Consider the following 17,070-nt stretch of genomic DNA (forward strand, 5'->3'; position numbering starts at 1 on the left):
GGGGCACTCCACCAGTGGCAACACTCAGGAGAGGCAGACAAGCACCTCACCCAGACAGCCCAGTGGAGCTGGTCCTGGAGGAAAGAGTGTGGGTGAGGCAGCCCCGAGGACTTGAGTGTGGGAAAGATAACCCTGCCACTTGTCTGCCATGACGTGACACAGGTACAAAGGTGATACCCCACCCCCACTCCAATCCCCACTCCCACCCCTACCCCTTGCTACAGCTGTTGGGAAACCTGTCTACAGGGTCATGAGCTTGGGAAAACTAGCCATGCTCCTCACCAACTGCAACACTTGGGAGAGCAGGCCCTGTAATCTCACCTGGACCGCAGAGCTGAGCTGACCCAGGTGGCTGGAGAGGGGTTAGTGGGGCAGGTTAGAAAATTCAGAGGGGGAGAGCTGCCCCCCCTCCTTTGCTGTGAGGTGATGTAGGTGCAGGAGTGATACCCTACACACATTGCCCTTCACAGGCTGCAGCAGTCAGGAGAACTGACAGGGGGCAGGGAGGGGGTCATGAGAGCGGGTGAGTTGGCCCTACCCCTCACCAGCTGCAGCACTCATGAGAGGGCCTGGAAAATACAGTGGAGCTGGCCATGATGGCAAAAGCATGGCCCCAAGGGTATGAGAGCAGGAGGGCTATCCCAACCCCTCACAAGCTGTGTTCTCAAATGATGGAAGGGGTGAGTTAAGTCCCCCTGGGCCCCAGCCTTTTTATGAAAGCACCAGGCCTCTTTGAGAGCAAAATTCATGGTCCCCTCTCACAAGGCTCCACCCCCACCCCACTCCTTATGAAATTCTGGAGGACTCAGCCATTTAGTCCATAGCAGGGGAACAACAGGAGACAGTGGGAAGGTAGAGCTACCTGGGAAAGAGAGAATTATTTGATCAGAATCTGTCCATCAATGTAGAGGGCTAAAAGGTATTGTGTAAATACTTATCCTTTTAAATTATCTCATATGTATACTGATGAAGACACAGGAGGTAAAAACCCTGCTAGTTCAGGGAGCTAACTTAATTTTCTGAGCTATATACAAGATATGTTAGGGTCTGGAACTCACTGATGAAAACTCCTCGGACTCAAGTAGTGTGCAAACAGCAAAGAGCGTTTATTCTGCAGAGAACCTCATGCTGCGATTTCAAAACGGCGACGAATCTGGTCAAAGGCACGTGGGCCTTTTTATAGGGAACTAGGGGACTTCTAAGAGTGTGTACTATCTTCTAATTTGATTGGATGGACTAAGGAGCCATCACAGGGGGCATAAACTGATAGCCTCAGATCTTTCCCAGGGAGCAGGAGCATGGGCCCAACTGGGACTGGCTGGTGCCGGCCAGCATCTGTACACGACTTTCGTTACAAGTCTTTTAGCAATGTCCGACCCTCTCAATATATATTTACAAGCCTAATACTGCAGCAAACTGCTAGCTCTTTAGAAATTTCTTTCTATGTCCCTTGACCTTTCTCTTGAGCTCTTCCAAACCCGGGAGAGCTCCTTAGCGCTCTTTCCTAGATTACAGATTTACCTGTGTCCTGCCAGCAGCTTCTCTGTTGTTCCTGCATGCCCAGAGAGAAAACCTTTACTTACCCAGAGTTCCTCCCAGGAGGGCTCTCCCAAGCCAAAAGAGAGAGAGAGCTCCTAAAGGACCAGTTCTATCTCAGAAGGCTCTAGCTCCTCTCCAACACCCCTGGCTGACTGGACCATGTCTCTGTCATGGGGGTAGAAGGCTCCGAGCCAAGTCAGTAGGGCTGAACCATTTTATCTTTACGGTGGGGCAACTCAAGACCACCCAGTTGATTTTGCCTTGGGTCATAGAGCAAAGAGGACAGACCTCTCCCAAGCAACTTGCCTTAAAGGAGGCAGGAACTTTCCATTCTTTAGCTTTCTTATCTACAGAGGCTTTTAGAGGCACACCCAACCTGCGTCTCTTCAGGACACACCTAACCGCATCTGACATCTATTTCGTACAATGGTGTTGTACACACATATAAGCACTGCAGAAGCCAGGAAAGTTAAACACACAGTTTGGCTCTTGAATGGAATAAGGAGCATAGCTGTTCCTCCTGGCACGCCAGAAAGGGATGTACTTTTACAACCTGGTGATCCTTTGCTGTCTGGTAAGGCAGGCTCTGCACGTATCTCCCCGAATTTATGTTTCACTTATCCCAGACCCTTTCCTCTTAAATCTTGAGCATTGCTTGTAGGCCATAACAGCCATCTTTATGAGTGATGTTGCATGTGCTTTACAATGGCCTAAGTGACTTCTATGTTATCTTAAGACAACAACACAAGTGCTTGAGGTAGGGGTGAAGAGACAGCTCACTGGTTAAGAGCGTGGACTGCTTCTGCAGAGGACCTAAGTTTGATTCCCAGCATCTGGAGGTCAGGGTGGGAGGTGAGGGAAACGGCAATATTCTGTAATATTTTAGAAATCCACTGGACAACCCTGACCAACAACTCACCTAGGTGCTTCTCATGGCTGGTGCTGGAGTTTTTTGTTAGTCTATGGCTCTTAGTGGGAGCATTGCCAGCACAGATGAGAACTTTTTATTCAGGTAGCTGCGTGATGGCATTCCCTCATGACTGTGGCAGCCTCCCTCTGCGTCAATCTCCCTTTGCCTTCCCAGTTAAAGCTCCCCTTTTTTTCCCACTTTTCCTTTAAATCACTCTACCCTGCTAGGTCCTCTCTATCCTAGCATCATTTTTAAAGTCCTCCCTTGCCCCGAAGGGTAACTGGTGAAAGTTTTGTACTTTGCAGAAGAATTTTTTTAATCCCTACAAACATATTGTTTCAAAAAGCCTGCCAATTGAATCCCCCCACCTATGTTTTTTAGCCCGTGAGCATAGTTAGCAGAGGAGCCCATCCATCAAACAGTATCTGACTAGCTGAAAAGTCACACTTGGGTTTGCCTGGTGCTGTTATTCCCTGGGTGTTAAGTGCAGTGTGAATTATTCATCTGCCTCTGGCAGGTGGGGGGGGGGGAGTTAAATGGATCACGAGCACTCACGGTTAGCTGCTCACACTCACTCACAAAGCCTAACTGGCTTCAGTGGGTGGTAGGGCTAAGGAGTCTCAAAAGGACTGGGTGCCTGGTGCTGTGCCACGGACTTAGAATTTCCCAGACCTGTGACTGTTTTTCTCTGACACATGACATGTGTTTTTCAACTATACCCTTCGTGCTATTTTTTTGTAAATCAAGGTGGATGTGGAAGAGAAGAAGCCTAAACAAAAAGGAGCACAATCAATGATCTTATTGCCAACCAGCTAAGCACTCAGAGTCCCAGGAAAAAAAAAGGTTTACTTAGCATTTGCTTCAAGTTTGTTTTTGTTTTTAAGTGGTTTTACATTAATCACACAATTGTCTCAGTCAGGGTGGCATCCCCAGTCTGCTCCGGATGTCTTCAGGCAAAGGAGCTTGCCTTTAGTCTTTTTTTTTCTTTTTTTTTAAATATTTTATTTAATTTTAATTTATGTGTGTTGGTGTGAGGGTGTCAGAATCTTGGAGTTACAGACAGTTGTGAGCTGCCATGTGGGTGCTGGGAATTGAACCCGGGTCTTTTGGAAGAGCAGGCAGTGCTCTTAACCACTGAGCCATCTCTAGTCTTTTAAGGAGAATTCCCTCCTCTCATTATCTCCATCTTTCTTACCACTCCAGAGTTTAGGCCCCTCCCATCCATTCATCTGCCTTTGCATGTGTTGCCTCCCCCATGTCTTAACTTCATTGGGAATTATACAAATCCTCTGGCTTCTCAGGGCTTCCTGAATGTAGTTTATCCCCTCACTGTGGTAAAGCACAAGAGAAATATCTGTGGATAAAGAGTCTTAGTGACAAAAGCCCCTTTAGCCTTGTGATCGAGGTCCACACATCTGCAATTTGCTTTGCTAAGATTACCTGCCTCCACAGTGTCGCATTCCAAGGCTTCACCTCTCTCTGTACCATTTGCACACCAGTGACAGAATCATTTGGGGATAAACTTGAAGAGAGAAATCTCCATCTAAGGCTCAAGTCTGCAGAGTCACTAGCATTCTGAGCATCGTCCCTCAGCCAAGAGAGCATCCGTTTTCAGAGGAGTGGGCAGAGTGAGAGGCTCAGGTCATGGAGAAAGCAGGGGAGGAATAGAAGCAGCCACCTTTCCAACTTCTAGTTGGCTCTTCTCAGCATCTCTCTCCTGCCATGGCCTTCACGAAAGAGGCGATGAAAGAATCAGAGCAGCTGAAACAGATGTCACACACCTTTAACCTCAGCACTCAGGGCAAAATCAGGCGGATCTCTGAGAGCTCCAAGATAGCCTGCACTACTTATGGAGTCCGAGGCCAGTCAGGGATACGTAGCCCATGTCTCAAAATAAAATAGCATTAAAAGGAAAGATAAAAATTATTCTGCATCCTCGGTGCAGTAGGAAATGCTTCTATCTCATAAAAAGAAAGAAAGAAATTGGGAGTGTAGATTATTAAAAGGTGAAACAATAAAAACTGACCTTCCAGATAAAGACAAAATTAATTTACTTTAAGTGGCCATTGCCTTGCCCTTTCTCATTCCCAGGGGCAAAAAAAAAAAAAAAAAAAAAAAAAAATGGAGACTAGAAACAAAAGGAAGAAGATTAAAGAGTACTGTGAAAATTAAAGTACATGGTATTGGTATATCTAAAGATGATGAAAATAATTTTCAGAAGAAAACATGTTGGTAGGAGGAGACAGATTCTCAGGGGCTGGGAGAAGATGCCTTTGAAGTGACCTAAGCATAAATCATCTATCCAAGGCTCAGGCATAAAGGGCCATGAACTGCAAACCACCGCTGGGATTACGCTCAGCTTCACAGGTCACACGCTCACTGAGGAGAGGAGGGCTTCACGGTCAAGAGCTTTCCAGAAAGAAACCGTGTTTGAAAATCAGCTTAACAAAATTTATCAAAACACTCAAAGAAGTACATTAAGGAATAAACCCAAAAAAATAAGTGTCAAGGCAGGAATCCAAGAGTTTAGAATGGTGTTCTTTGAAATTCGGAGACGGGCTTCTACCGGGGAGCAGAAGCAGGAAATAGGTGGCGTGAATGATAGACGTCACACATAGTCGTGGGCATTTGGATACTTGGTCCCCAGTTAGTAGAGCCATTTGGGTAGGAGGTTTAGGAAGTGTGGCCTTTCTGGAGTAAGTAGGGTCTTTCACTGGGGAACACTTTGAGAGTCTGAACACTTGTGTTATTTCCGTTTTGTCCCCTCTGCTTCCTGCTCCTGGTCCAAGGCAAGCACCCTCAGCTTCCAGCTCCGGCCGCCGTGCCATCATCACTCCGCCACGTGAACGCTGGAAACGTGGGGCCAAGGAACCTCTCCTGTAAGTTGCCTTAGTCATGGTGTCCTATCACAGCAACAGAGAAGTCACTAAGACAGACGTATTAGACGTTTGCTCACAAAAATACAAGGAATTGTCTTAGGCAATTGTGGGGCTGCTTAATCCTGTACAAGATCCACAGGGAAGTGCTCTGGACAGGGTGGTTTGTGGCAGCTATTCAGAGTGGAGTTTCTGCCCCCTTGTCTTTCCCCACTTCATCTTCCCTCCCTCCCTTTTTCCCTTTCATTCTCTTCCTCTACCCTCCTTCCTCTGTCAGAAATCTTTGTTTGCTTGTTTGTTTGTTTGTTTGTTTGTTTTCGAGACAGGGTCTCTCTGTGTAGCCTTGGCTGTCCTGGACTGGCTTTGTAGACCAGGCTGGCCTCGAACTCACAGCGATCTGCCTGCCTCTGCCTCCTGAGTGCTGGGATTAAAGGTGTGGACCAAAGCGTATTTACTTTGTATTTCTTGTACTTTAATCATACACTCTCAATTTCTACTCTCACTCATATTTCCCAGGTTTTTATTTACAAACTAATGAAGACATGCCAGTTATTCGAGTGCATGTTGCACCTCCACACAGGAGAATGGTGATTATAGCTTCACACTTGTTAAACATGTACTGAAATGTTAGAGTGCGCAAACAGGGGACCCTGGACTTCAGACCCATTCGCATCACTGAAGATCTACTGCCGTCTCTGAAGAAAAATAACAACAGTAACAAGTTAATCTGCCTCTTCAAAGAGCGATAAGAGACGTAACATCCTTCTTTATGTTGAAGAAAGCAAAACTAAGGGAAATTACTAAGTATTATGAAAGGCCTACACAATTTTAGACCAGAAAAGTAAAGAGAATGAAAGAAACAAGTGATTCAGTCCTGTGTAGGTAGAAAAAGAGTGAACAACCTAGGTCATTGGTCTAGGCATTCGCTCACTAAGTTTTGCTGAGTGGGTAAAGGCCTTGATAACCTGAGTTCAGCTCCTGCAACTCAAACGTGTAATGAGACAACCAGTTCACAGAACTGTCTCCTGACCTCCATACATGGCCAGGACTACATGTATGCCTTCCTACCAGAGACATATCACACACACACAATGATTTGTTTTACATTTTGAATAGTTAATCTAGTCTATGGACCCAGGCTCCATCTTTCCCAAAACACTCGCTGACTCCAAGATTTCGACGTGTAAAATATACATAACCTAGAGGGGATGAATACTAGCTAGCACAGACACATGTCTTCAACTCAAGCCTTCCTCACTTCTCGAAGATATCTCACAAGAACCATTGATTGCTTTTTCATTTTTCATTTTAAAAAGATCAGAAGCCAAGAAATGAGAAAATATACAGATCATTGACATATTTTCCCATTTCCTGATCCAGTACTTTAAGAAAAAGGTATAGAACTTTGAAACTTGAAAAGCACAGGATATGAGGAAAAGAGGGAAGTTAAATGATTCTGAGAAGACGATAGGGCTGGCCTCAGAAAGAAACTGGCCAGAGCACCAACCCCTACTACTAGTCCACACGCTAAGCAAAGGCATCTCGTTCGCCATATCCCTGAAAGGCCATCGTGCCCCAACAGACTGCACACCCACTGTTTCTATTCTTTGTTCCAGACACTGAGCAACTGAATAGCCTGGTTCCTGCTCTGTCAGAGTCTACAGTTCAAAAAGAAAGGCATTTTCTGCAACGTTTGCACAAAGGAATATTGCTCACTTGAGCCTCACTTCTGCTTTTATTATTTTGCTTTAAGATAATAAATGAAGTGCTTCCAAGGGATAATTCTGTAAACACTTTTATTCCCTAGGGGTGTTTCAAGGACATCAGATGAAGCCTGCTTTGTCCAGAGGGCCTGAGCCTATGGAGTCTGGCTGATCCCATGAGATCTTAAGAGATCATGACCCAAAGCAAGGAACAGCAAGTCTACCCTTCCACATGCTTTACACCCAGCCCTACTGTCTCCTCCAAGTGTCCTTCCGGAGACCCAGGATACCAGGGGAGGATTTTCTCCCATCTGTCACCCTTCCCACTGAGCTGCTGGAAGAATGATCAGATAGTAAATAGTAAAGTCAAGTTAGGTGGTTTCTGTTCTGTTTTGTTCACAAAAAGTCAATTGTTGTTGCCCTTTTTTGCATCTTATTCCTCTTACTTGTAATTTGGGCTGTAGGACCAGATCGATGATTCAGATGTCCTCAGGAGCCTGGCAGATAAGCAGAAAATGGAAGGTCAGCTTTGGAATAAAACAGTAGCGTGTGTTTAGGGTCTGACTAGGCCCTCTCACTGGCTCCTGGTCCCCTCTCCTTCATGGATCTCAGTGGCCCTTGCTTGCTTCAGCATCCAGATGCAGCAGAAGGAATGCCGTCTGACTCCTTGACGGCAGCCCTAATGGATTTTGTAGCCTATAGGCATTGTAGCCTGTATACTTTGTCCCTTCTTGAAAGCCCCGAGCTGCCAGGCAGAGAAATCAGGCATCCGTGCAAAGAGCCAGGCCGCAGGGAACTCAGATCTCATCCAGCAGAGAGAGACTCTACGGCCTAGTATGTGAAAAAAAAAAGCCGCCTTGAAAATTCATAGCTGAGCACAGACACAGATGGAGCAGGTCCACCAGCTGAGCCCAGCCAACCAGCAAGAGCTGCTCAGATCATGGAATCCTCATTGTTTTTAGTTTTTCAGGCAGTGTTTCACTATAGCCCTGACTGACCTGGAACTCACTGTGTAGACCAGGCTGGTCTTGACCTCACAGATAATCTGCCTGCTGTTTCCTCCTAAGTGCCAGAATTAAAGGCACTCTCCTCCATGTCTGATTGGTTTAAGCCTCTATGTCAGTTTGCATTGTGCTAGACAATAGGCACAGTTGTGCAGGCCAGGCCTTTCAGACAGATGTTTAACTGGAACTTAGCCAACTACTGCGGGACACTTGGAACTGGAGCTCAGTTTCCAGTCACGCTGTTTTGAGTGGTCTCGGCAGGCTGTTCTCTAACAGCGGAGCCCAAGCTCAGAGGAGCGATCTGGCCTGAGCCTCTTACTTAACAGAGTCTAAGCCCAGCAAGGCTGAGGGTCATTTCAAGGTCATGCTGCCATGTAGCAGCCAAAATGGGTCTTAAATTTCAGGCTTATGATTAATACAAACTCCCAGGCAAAAATAATAGCACCAGATGGAATGATTGGCAAATTCTTAGGCAAAGTGCAGTGTGAAATAGTGTAGAAACTGTAGATATTAAGAGCAGAGCCCAAGTAGAAGCCTTGCGCTCTCCCTGTATCCCTTTATGACTTCTTTGGGCCTGTATCTCATGTAGAAACTTCTTCTGAGACTGAATTACACAAGTTCTTTCTAACTTCTAAAAGTACTCCAGAGATATTAATAAGAAAGGAGCCTGTATTTAAGACTTTCCCCTGTTTTCTGACATTCCCAGGAGAACTTTCTGAACTGACATTGGAGTTGAGAATTGCCTCCACTGTGAAAACCAGGCTGGAGATTCCACAGAAGGAAGTGTCTGCCAGGCCACCCTGCCTAGAAACCACCTAGACTCTCACAGCAGGTGTTACAACCACACGCTGGGACAGGTGGGCAGTCGGTGAGGTCCACAAGCCCAGGAAATGAGAAGAGTGGATTGCAAGACCTGCATCCAAAATCAAGTATGAGCCTTATACCTTGTCCCAGGCCCTGAAAACACTAGTTGCTCCTGCTGAGGAGGGAAGGATGCTTGATGCTTCCCTTAACATCCTTTGTTCCCAAAATAGAATAAACATCAAAACGCTTTTGGGGTGGGCACTGGGTGCACCTGACTTCTCCTAGGGAAAACACACGCAGTGGACTTCCAGACTCATCCCATGCTGACCCCACCTCATCCTATTTCTTTCAGCCATTCATATTTCTGTTTCCCAGCTGAGCAATTCTCCACGACCCAGTAACCTGGCACACTGTCTTTGTCAAAGCAAAATCGTGTTGCCTCACTTCACTCGCCCTGCCTGAGAATCACCCCATGAAAACCGTTAGTTTGCAAACCGCAGAAGCAGTTGATGTATTATCAATGTCGTATGTGTGAGGTGATAGGAGGAGATGTGTCAGGCCGAAACCTCAGCTAGATAATAATCCTCGCAAAGTGGGATGCTGCAAGGAGGTCCCTGGTGCAGCAGAACCTAGGAGACGCTGAAGCTGATACAGTTGGGGGTGCTGGAGGGTCAGCAACTTGAAGTGATGCAGAACGAAGAGAAAAAACTCGCTTGAGAGAAACATGAGATTGTGCTGGGGGTCAGCAAAAAACAAGAGCTGTCATGCCAGGTTGAGCAAGGCAATCTGAGCGGGAAGCAGGTTTGGATTCTGGCTCTGAGGCTGGGAGTGCCACATATAAAAGCCCCCTCCCTGAACCATCTAACTTAGATTATAGTGTCCTCTTACTAGAGTGTAAGCTCCATAAAAAGCGTAGATTTTTTTTTTGCTGTTTTTTTTCAAAGTGTATATCCTCCACTCTAGACCAGTAAATATCTAAGAAATAATATTGGATACAGACCTGAAGCATGTAGCAGGCTAAAAATGGAAGGAACACGGTATCCTCTTGTCTCACCCATAGAATTTTTAACAATTTAGGAATAAGTTGAAGAGTAACAACATGCAATTCCTTCTAGTGGCTGGAATTTAAATGCAAATATAATTTTAGAAGATAAATCTGTGTTGGCTAGTTTTATGTCACCTTGACACAAACTATAATCACCTGACAGGAGAGAACCTTGATTAAGAGGGTGCCTCCATAATATTGGGCTGTAGGAAAGCCTGTAAAGAACTTTCTTAGCTGGTGGTTACTGGTAGAGGTCTCATCTCACTATGGGTGGTACCACCCCGGAGCTGACGGTCCTGGGTTTTATAAGAAGACAGGCTGAGAAAGCCATGGAGGGCAAGCCAGTAAGCAGCACCCCTCCATGGCCCGTGCAACAGCTCCTGCCTCCAGGTTCCTGCCTTGTTTAGAGTTCCTGTCTTCCTCAAATAATGTACAGTGATGTGGAAGTAGGAGCCAAATAAACACTTTTCTCTTCAAGTTGCTTTTGGTCATGATGTTTCATCACAGCAATAGTAACCCTAACTAGGACAGTGTCCAGCTTGCTATAAAAACTCTGAAGGCTTTAGTCTTAGCTTGGTTTCCCTGGAAGGACATTAAACACTTGGATTAATGGCGGGTGAGGGATTGAGGAAATATGAAACAAAGAAGTAGTAGTGGTGGTGGTGGTAGTAAGAGAGTGGAAAATGGAGGTCCTTGTCATGGGCATTTGAGCTCCAGGGCATAGGGACCTTCAGAGAAATACTCTGAATGCTCCCCAGAACTGTCTGCCTAAGGAATGGGAAGACAAGGAGTCCAGTCTCTGGCTTCAGGTCTTCTTAGTTGCCCACAGTATTAACCTAATTAACAATATTAATATCTTCCCATCACCCAACACACACACACCAAACAAGCAGTTATGAGATACATTTAATGTCATGACCCTGCAAGTGTTCCTTGAAGGAAAGGGGCTCTGGGACAGAATACTTAAAGTTATCTGGTGATGAAAGTAAACACCAGTTCAAGGTAAGTGCGCATCCATGAAGGTCGCCATCAAAATCACATGCATCCGAGAACTGTGATGCAAGACGTACAAAGGGATCTGCTGAGGCTGTTCATCATATGACTTCTCTTTCCCCATCACTCAGACTTTTCTTCTTCTAAGTACAACAGCCCCAACTGATTTGTTCTAGCTCTGTCAGGTACATTTCCATATTCTTTGTGGTTTTATATTATTTATATTTAGCTTGAAGGTTACAGGTTCTCAGGGAGGGGTAGAGGGGCTCTTTCACCTCCAGTGAACAATGCCAGGAGATATAATGGTGTCGTCACCGTGCAGAGGGTTGAGGGTGGAGACACTGCTTAGCATCTGACACTGCATCAGATGATATTCCACAGCAGGAAGTTGTCTAGTTCAGAATATTAGCAAATCTAAAGTTGAAAATCCAATGTTTGAACAACACTGAAGGACAAATAATATCAGAAAATCATGGTAACAACTGCACCAGTTTAAATGCCTCAATCCTGTAACCGTGGGCAGCTATGGCAACAAGATCTCAGAATTCTTTGGTCTGTCATCAGTGCCCTAAGTGGGATGGATAGACAATTTATTCATGTCTCCCAAGTAATGTCACACAACAAGTGAATTGGTGTTGTGTTAACATGGCCAGCTCCTGATTTACCCTATACGACTTCAGTTTAGAGTTAGACAAAAGCAGGGTATATGTGAAATTCAGAAGGCAGAAATGAAAGCTTTATCACCATGTGAAGGTCTTCCATTTGTTTTTTGCATTCTTCCCAGTTGACGTCCACTTCTGACCCCCAGAGACTACCAAGGACCTGGCTAAGGGTGAGCAGAGGAGCTGGCCTAACAGAAGTCCCTGACTCCCATTGGTCTTTCCACAAACTTATTGATATGGAGGACAGCCAAAGGTGCTTAGATGGTCACATTTCCTGTTCATAATTTCTCCACTTATTCCAAAAGTTCACTTATGTCTCTCTCCACATCACTACGGAAGGCCTAATACCTATCATAAAAATTTTTTCCTACCATCTCACTGAGAGTCTTTCATTCTGTATAAACCTTTATTGAAAGGTTTATCCATATCAAAAGAGACTCCAGGATAATAGGAGGGGAGATGATGGGAATCTAGACTAGGCTCTTTGATGTGGCTGGATTTAAGAATATCACCAGCTATGTTCCCGTTAATAAGATGTACGTTGCTAGCCCAAGGTACAGAGTGTACCAAAAGTATTGTCTGTGGTCACCTGAAGTCAAGTCTCTATGGAAGATAAGGTTCTGAGCGTCATTCTAGAAAAGTCTGGTGAAAATATATTCTGAGGGCTATGAGTTTTGTTGCTTGCTTCTAATAGAGATAAAATATTTGAAATAAAAAGAACTTGGATCAGTGAGTAAAGCACTTTCCTCATAAGTGTGGAGATGTGAGTTCGGGTCCCCAGAACTCATGGAAAGTTGGCTGTAGCAGACATCTATAATCTCAGTACTCACAGTTGCCAGGATGGAGGGTGGAGCCCTGATGGCACTGACAAACAAGATAGAAGGTGCGGACACCCACGGTTGTCCCCTAATCTATACACTTATGCTATGGCATGTATGTGCCTGCAGACACACACACACACACACACACACACACACACACACACACACACACACACACTTAAAACAAAAGAATAAGAAGATAAGCTTGGGGCTTTACAGGTCTGCATAGGTTCTCAGGAAAGCATCATGACTGCTCAGAATGATGCTATGTCTCTTACATCCACAGGGTCCCAGAGTTGAAATCCTGTAGGCAGGTGCCTTCCTACAGTACTAGCAGAGTCCATACCTTGAAGTAGAGCTACCTAGAGCACCATTTCTTGAAAGCTGTAATATCCTTGCTATGGAGAAAAATGCAAATGAGGATGGCTACTCTGACTAACAGACTTTGTAATTCACATACGTTGCGGTTTTTTGTTTGTTGTTTTATTTTTTGTTTTTTGTTTTTGAGACAGGGTTTCTCTGTGTAACAGTCCTGGCTGTCCTGGACTCACTTTGTAGACCAGGCTGGCCTTGAATTGTCTGCCTCTGCTGAGATTAAAGGTATGCACCACCACACCCTGCTAGGTTTTTGGTTTTTTGGTTTTTTGCCACGGACCAGCTCAGTTGGGGAAAGGTCCCTGGGAGCAGGAGTTCTTGGAGCGTCAGTGTACCCGAGATAAGGCACTGACAAACAGAAGCGACTCAAGTTTGAGTTTCCATCTGAGTGTATTTTTCAAGCAAGCAGTCTAGGATTATATACATTTTTTTCTTCTGAAACAGGAAGGGGGGTTTGTTGTGGTTACAGTTTCCATGGTGTAGGTTCAAAAGAGTCAGTGAGCAATCAAGCATACAGGTATGGGTACAGATAGTTTTGTCATAATCTGAATTATAACTTTAAATGGAGCAGTATAAGGTAATGCACAGTAACAAACGTCATCGTTCTTAAGCAATTGGCTTGGTCTCAGTACATAGATGCATTCCTCGGCAATGGTCAGCGTTCTCTTACTAATGATTTTGTCCAGCACCTTGTGCTGAGGTCACGGGAATCAAGATAATTTTTGAAACACTCTGCTTCTTGGTAAATGTCACAAGATAGTAGCAAATGGCTAATTCTTAGCTATGCTTCTTTAATAAGTGGAGAAGACCAGCAGAACTTGACGATGAACTTTAAGCTTGAACTGTCCCTGGTTGGAGTCTCGTGTTAGCAACGTCTCGTAGCAACATGCATACCTGAAAAGGTCTTGAACTGGGACTGAATGACAGAGAATTGCCAGCACACTGAGAGAAGGAAAAACCTGCAATCAGATTTCTTCTGTCAGGAACATCAACCCCAATCCAGGAGACTCTCCCCTTTTCGGGGGTCTTAGACTCAGGCCTGTGTAGTACTTGTCACACAGACTCTCCTGGAGTTGTGACATTTTTTTTAATTGTATGTATATGTGCCCTAAGGATGTGTGTCACATGCGTACAAGTACCCATGGAGGCCAGAAGAGGGCATCAGATCCTCTGGAACTAAAATTACAAGCAGTTGTGAGCTCTGGGGGCTGGGAACCAACCTCTGGGGTCTCTGCCAGAGCAGCAAGTGCTCTTAACTGCTAAGACATCTGTACCTCTCCCATACAAGGAGTTTTCATTGTTATGTTTATATAGCAACTTTGAATTTAATGTTTCTATAATGCATCTTGCCTGAGGGAGAAGATGCACCAGCAAACACCGTCAACTGTTGTGTTAAATTGGAAGCTGAAACCTTTCCCTCAGCCTTTTGTGTTCCTTATGCTCAGTGAACCAATAGTGAGACCTGATAGGCTGATTCTCACGGGGCTGCAGCAGCTCAGATTTCCCCATCATCTGGCTTTCAGGCGAGTCTCACCTAATGGGAGATACTAATAGAAAAAAAATTTTTAAAGTGAGAGGAGGGACATGGGGTTATTACCTCACTCCCTACTTGACAATGGAGTCCTTTGCAGAAATGTTTTATCGGTGCCTATATCCTGGTGTGTTTCGGGCTTTCCTGTAGCAGTTTTGGCATTTTGCATTCTAAATTAGTTTTTTATTCATTTCGAATCTGTGTTTACAGGGAGAGAGAGAGAGAGAGAGAGAGAGAGAGAGAGAGAGAGAGAGACAGACAGACAGACAGACAGACAGACAGACAGACAGACAGACAGACAGATTTTTCATTCCTCAATGCTGGCAATCTAGTTACCCCAGTATCATTTGGTAAAGATGTTGTCTTCTCTCTGATTTATGTTTTTGATGCATTTGTTTACAATTAGGTGGCTATAACTTGGTGGGTTTACTTCTGGGTCCTCTTATTTTATTCCTGTGGTCTACATGTCTACTTTTGTGCCAGTACCATGTCCCTATAGCCACAGCTCTGTAATATAATTTGAGACCAGGTATTATGATTCTGCCAACAATGGTCTTTCTGCTGAGGCTTTCTTGTGAGTTTTAGTATTGCTTGTTTTCCAGTTCTGTGAAGAATATCATAGTATTGTTAGGGCCGTTTAAGTATAGGATTGTGTCATCCAAATAGGAACAAATGTACTTCTTCTTTCCCTGCCAGGGACATCTTTGTTTCTTTCTTGTCTTATTGCTGTAGCTAAGACTTCAAGCCCAGTGCTGAGTAAGTGGGAGAAGTGGACGCTCTTGCTTCATCCCAGACTTCCCTCCTTGTCAGGTGTGGCCTGCGCTATCTCGAAGTTTGTGCTCTAGAGTTCTTGTTTCTTTGGGTCTTTTATCATGAAGGAATGTTGAACTTTGTTGAAGGTCTTTCCTCCTTGATTGAGATGGTCATGTGCTTTCTCTTCTTAAGTCTATTTGTGTGTCCTATCATGCTCCCTGACTTGGGTATGTTGAACACTTCTTGCATCCAAGGACTTGTTCTTTTAGTCTCCACCTCACCAGTTTTCTTGTCATTTACTGATTTGTGGTTGTTCTTGTTTTGCTAGAACCTTGAGGTAATCACTGCTTTTCACTCTCTTCATAAAAATTCTTCTAAATTTCTGCCGAGGGTTTTTTCCCCAAGTTTCTCAGATGACATCTGTAATTTTCAAGAACTCTGTCTGACCGTCTGGATTTTACTTCTGTTTCTCTTTGTTTATTCTCACCTGACAGCATCTGAATCCTTATTTCACAGATAGAAAGTATCCGTTCATTTTGAGTGTTTTCTTTTCTCTCTGGGTGAATTTTGAGGTTTATTATTTTGTTTCAGTTTTTGCCTCCCGTAGTCAAGGCTTTCTGAAAAATCCTGATGACCTCGCTTTACCAGTTCTTAAGGTGGATGAGCACAAAGGAAGCATGACCCTGCTGACAGCGTAATTCTACGGTCAAGGTGTGTAGCTGCGAGGCAATGAGCTTCTTGTTGTTTGACGAGTGTGTGCTTGACTGTTTGCTTTCAGTGGGATGTGCATTGTTGGCTGCGGTCTTCCTGGAAGATGATGAGACCAGTTAACATCCCCAGCAGAGCCTGGAGCGCTGTCTCGGCCTCTTCTCTTAAGCGGGCAGAACATCCAGACAGGATTTCTCATCTCCTTCCTCAGTGAAGCTTGAGCTCCAAGTGCTTGCTGGGAAGGGACCCAAAGCTCCAAGACTCTAAGAGCAAGTGTTTCTCCGCCCTTGGCAGGACCCACCTGCAATGCTGTTGCAGAGAATAAACCTCTAATCTTTTTCTGAATTAGAAGAATTAAAGAAGAGCCACCTGAGCTTCAACTGCCTCAAGAAGATTCAAATTATCTTTCTCTTTAGTCCTTTTTTTTTTTTACTGTATTTTCTTAATGTGTCTTTTTGCCTTCATAATATGTACTTTTACAGCCATCAAAGAAATGTTTCAGACAGGAAACATGACAAATACATGCACACAATTCAGCCAGAAAATCATCCTCAGTGCTTTGGGTTTTGTTTTTTTTCCTATCATTTTCCTAGCATAATCTTGTCTTAGGCTTCACGCAGAAAAATAAACGCTGACAAAAATCCATCATTAATATTTTCTAAATGTAATTCATACTTATCGAGGATGAAATGATATTTTCAAAGAGGAAACTTTATTTAGACTCAGTGATAGATTGTGTATAAGTGAAAAAATAAATGAAGAATTAAGACATAGTGCCAAGATTTCTAGCTGTGTTATTAGGGAAATGTGTTATCATTTACAGAGGTAAGGAAATGGGGAAAGAAACAGATGGGGTGGGATCACTAACAGATGGTTCTGTTGGGTTTAAACATATTGAAACTAAAATGATGGGAAACAACCAAATGGAGATGTTACAAGGACGATCAGAAGAGCATTAATGGAGCATAGAGAAGGTGAAAGCTGGCTGTGTAGACGTGGGAATAAACTCTATTAGAGTCTATTCAACCAAGTTAGAGGAGGTAAATGCTACAGGGTTGATTGCTTAGAAAGCATAGTAGAATAGAGGCCTAGAATTTGATAATATCAAAGGAAAAAATAATCTGTTTAGAAATAGGAAACAATTAAAACTGTGTAGCAATGTAAAATAACGATGTGGAAGGTTGGGCAGCCACTGGGCTAGAGAATGGCTGAGTCCAGGATCGGAAACCATAAAGGTTTGCTTTAGATGCTCTGGGATCTGGACAGTACACAGATCCATAACATCAGAACACTAGGGGAAAGGACAAGGGGAGGCTGAATCCAGCAAGTCCATGTTGGAGCAGTGG

At 44.4% G+C, this 17,070-nt stretch overlaps 1 long non-coding RNA gene across 2 annotated transcripts; it reads left to right on the forward strand.

The window, feature by feature from the left end:
* Positions 1–804: 804 nt before the first annotated feature.
* Positions 805–7,320, forward strand: LOC311589666. Of its 2 annotated transcripts, none has more exons than XR_014776608.1 (4): positions 805–919; positions 5,239–5,328; positions 5,842–5,912; positions 7,133–7,320. It is a non-coding gene; the product is annotated as an uncharacterized lncRNA (long non-coding RNA). The 2 variants fall into 2 exon arrangements; XR_014776609.1 differs by lacking the exon at positions 7,133–7,320 and adding an exon at positions 6,942–7,095.
* The last annotated feature ends 9,750 nt before the right edge of the window (positions 7,321–17,070 follow it).

The sequence above is a fragment of the Acomys minous genome, assembly GCF_964271855.1.
Source record: "Acomys minous genome assembly, chromosome: 18".
In the NCBI taxonomy this organism is placed as follows: domain Eukaryota; kingdom Metazoa; phylum Chordata; class Mammalia; order Rodentia; family Muridae; genus Acomys; species Acomys minous.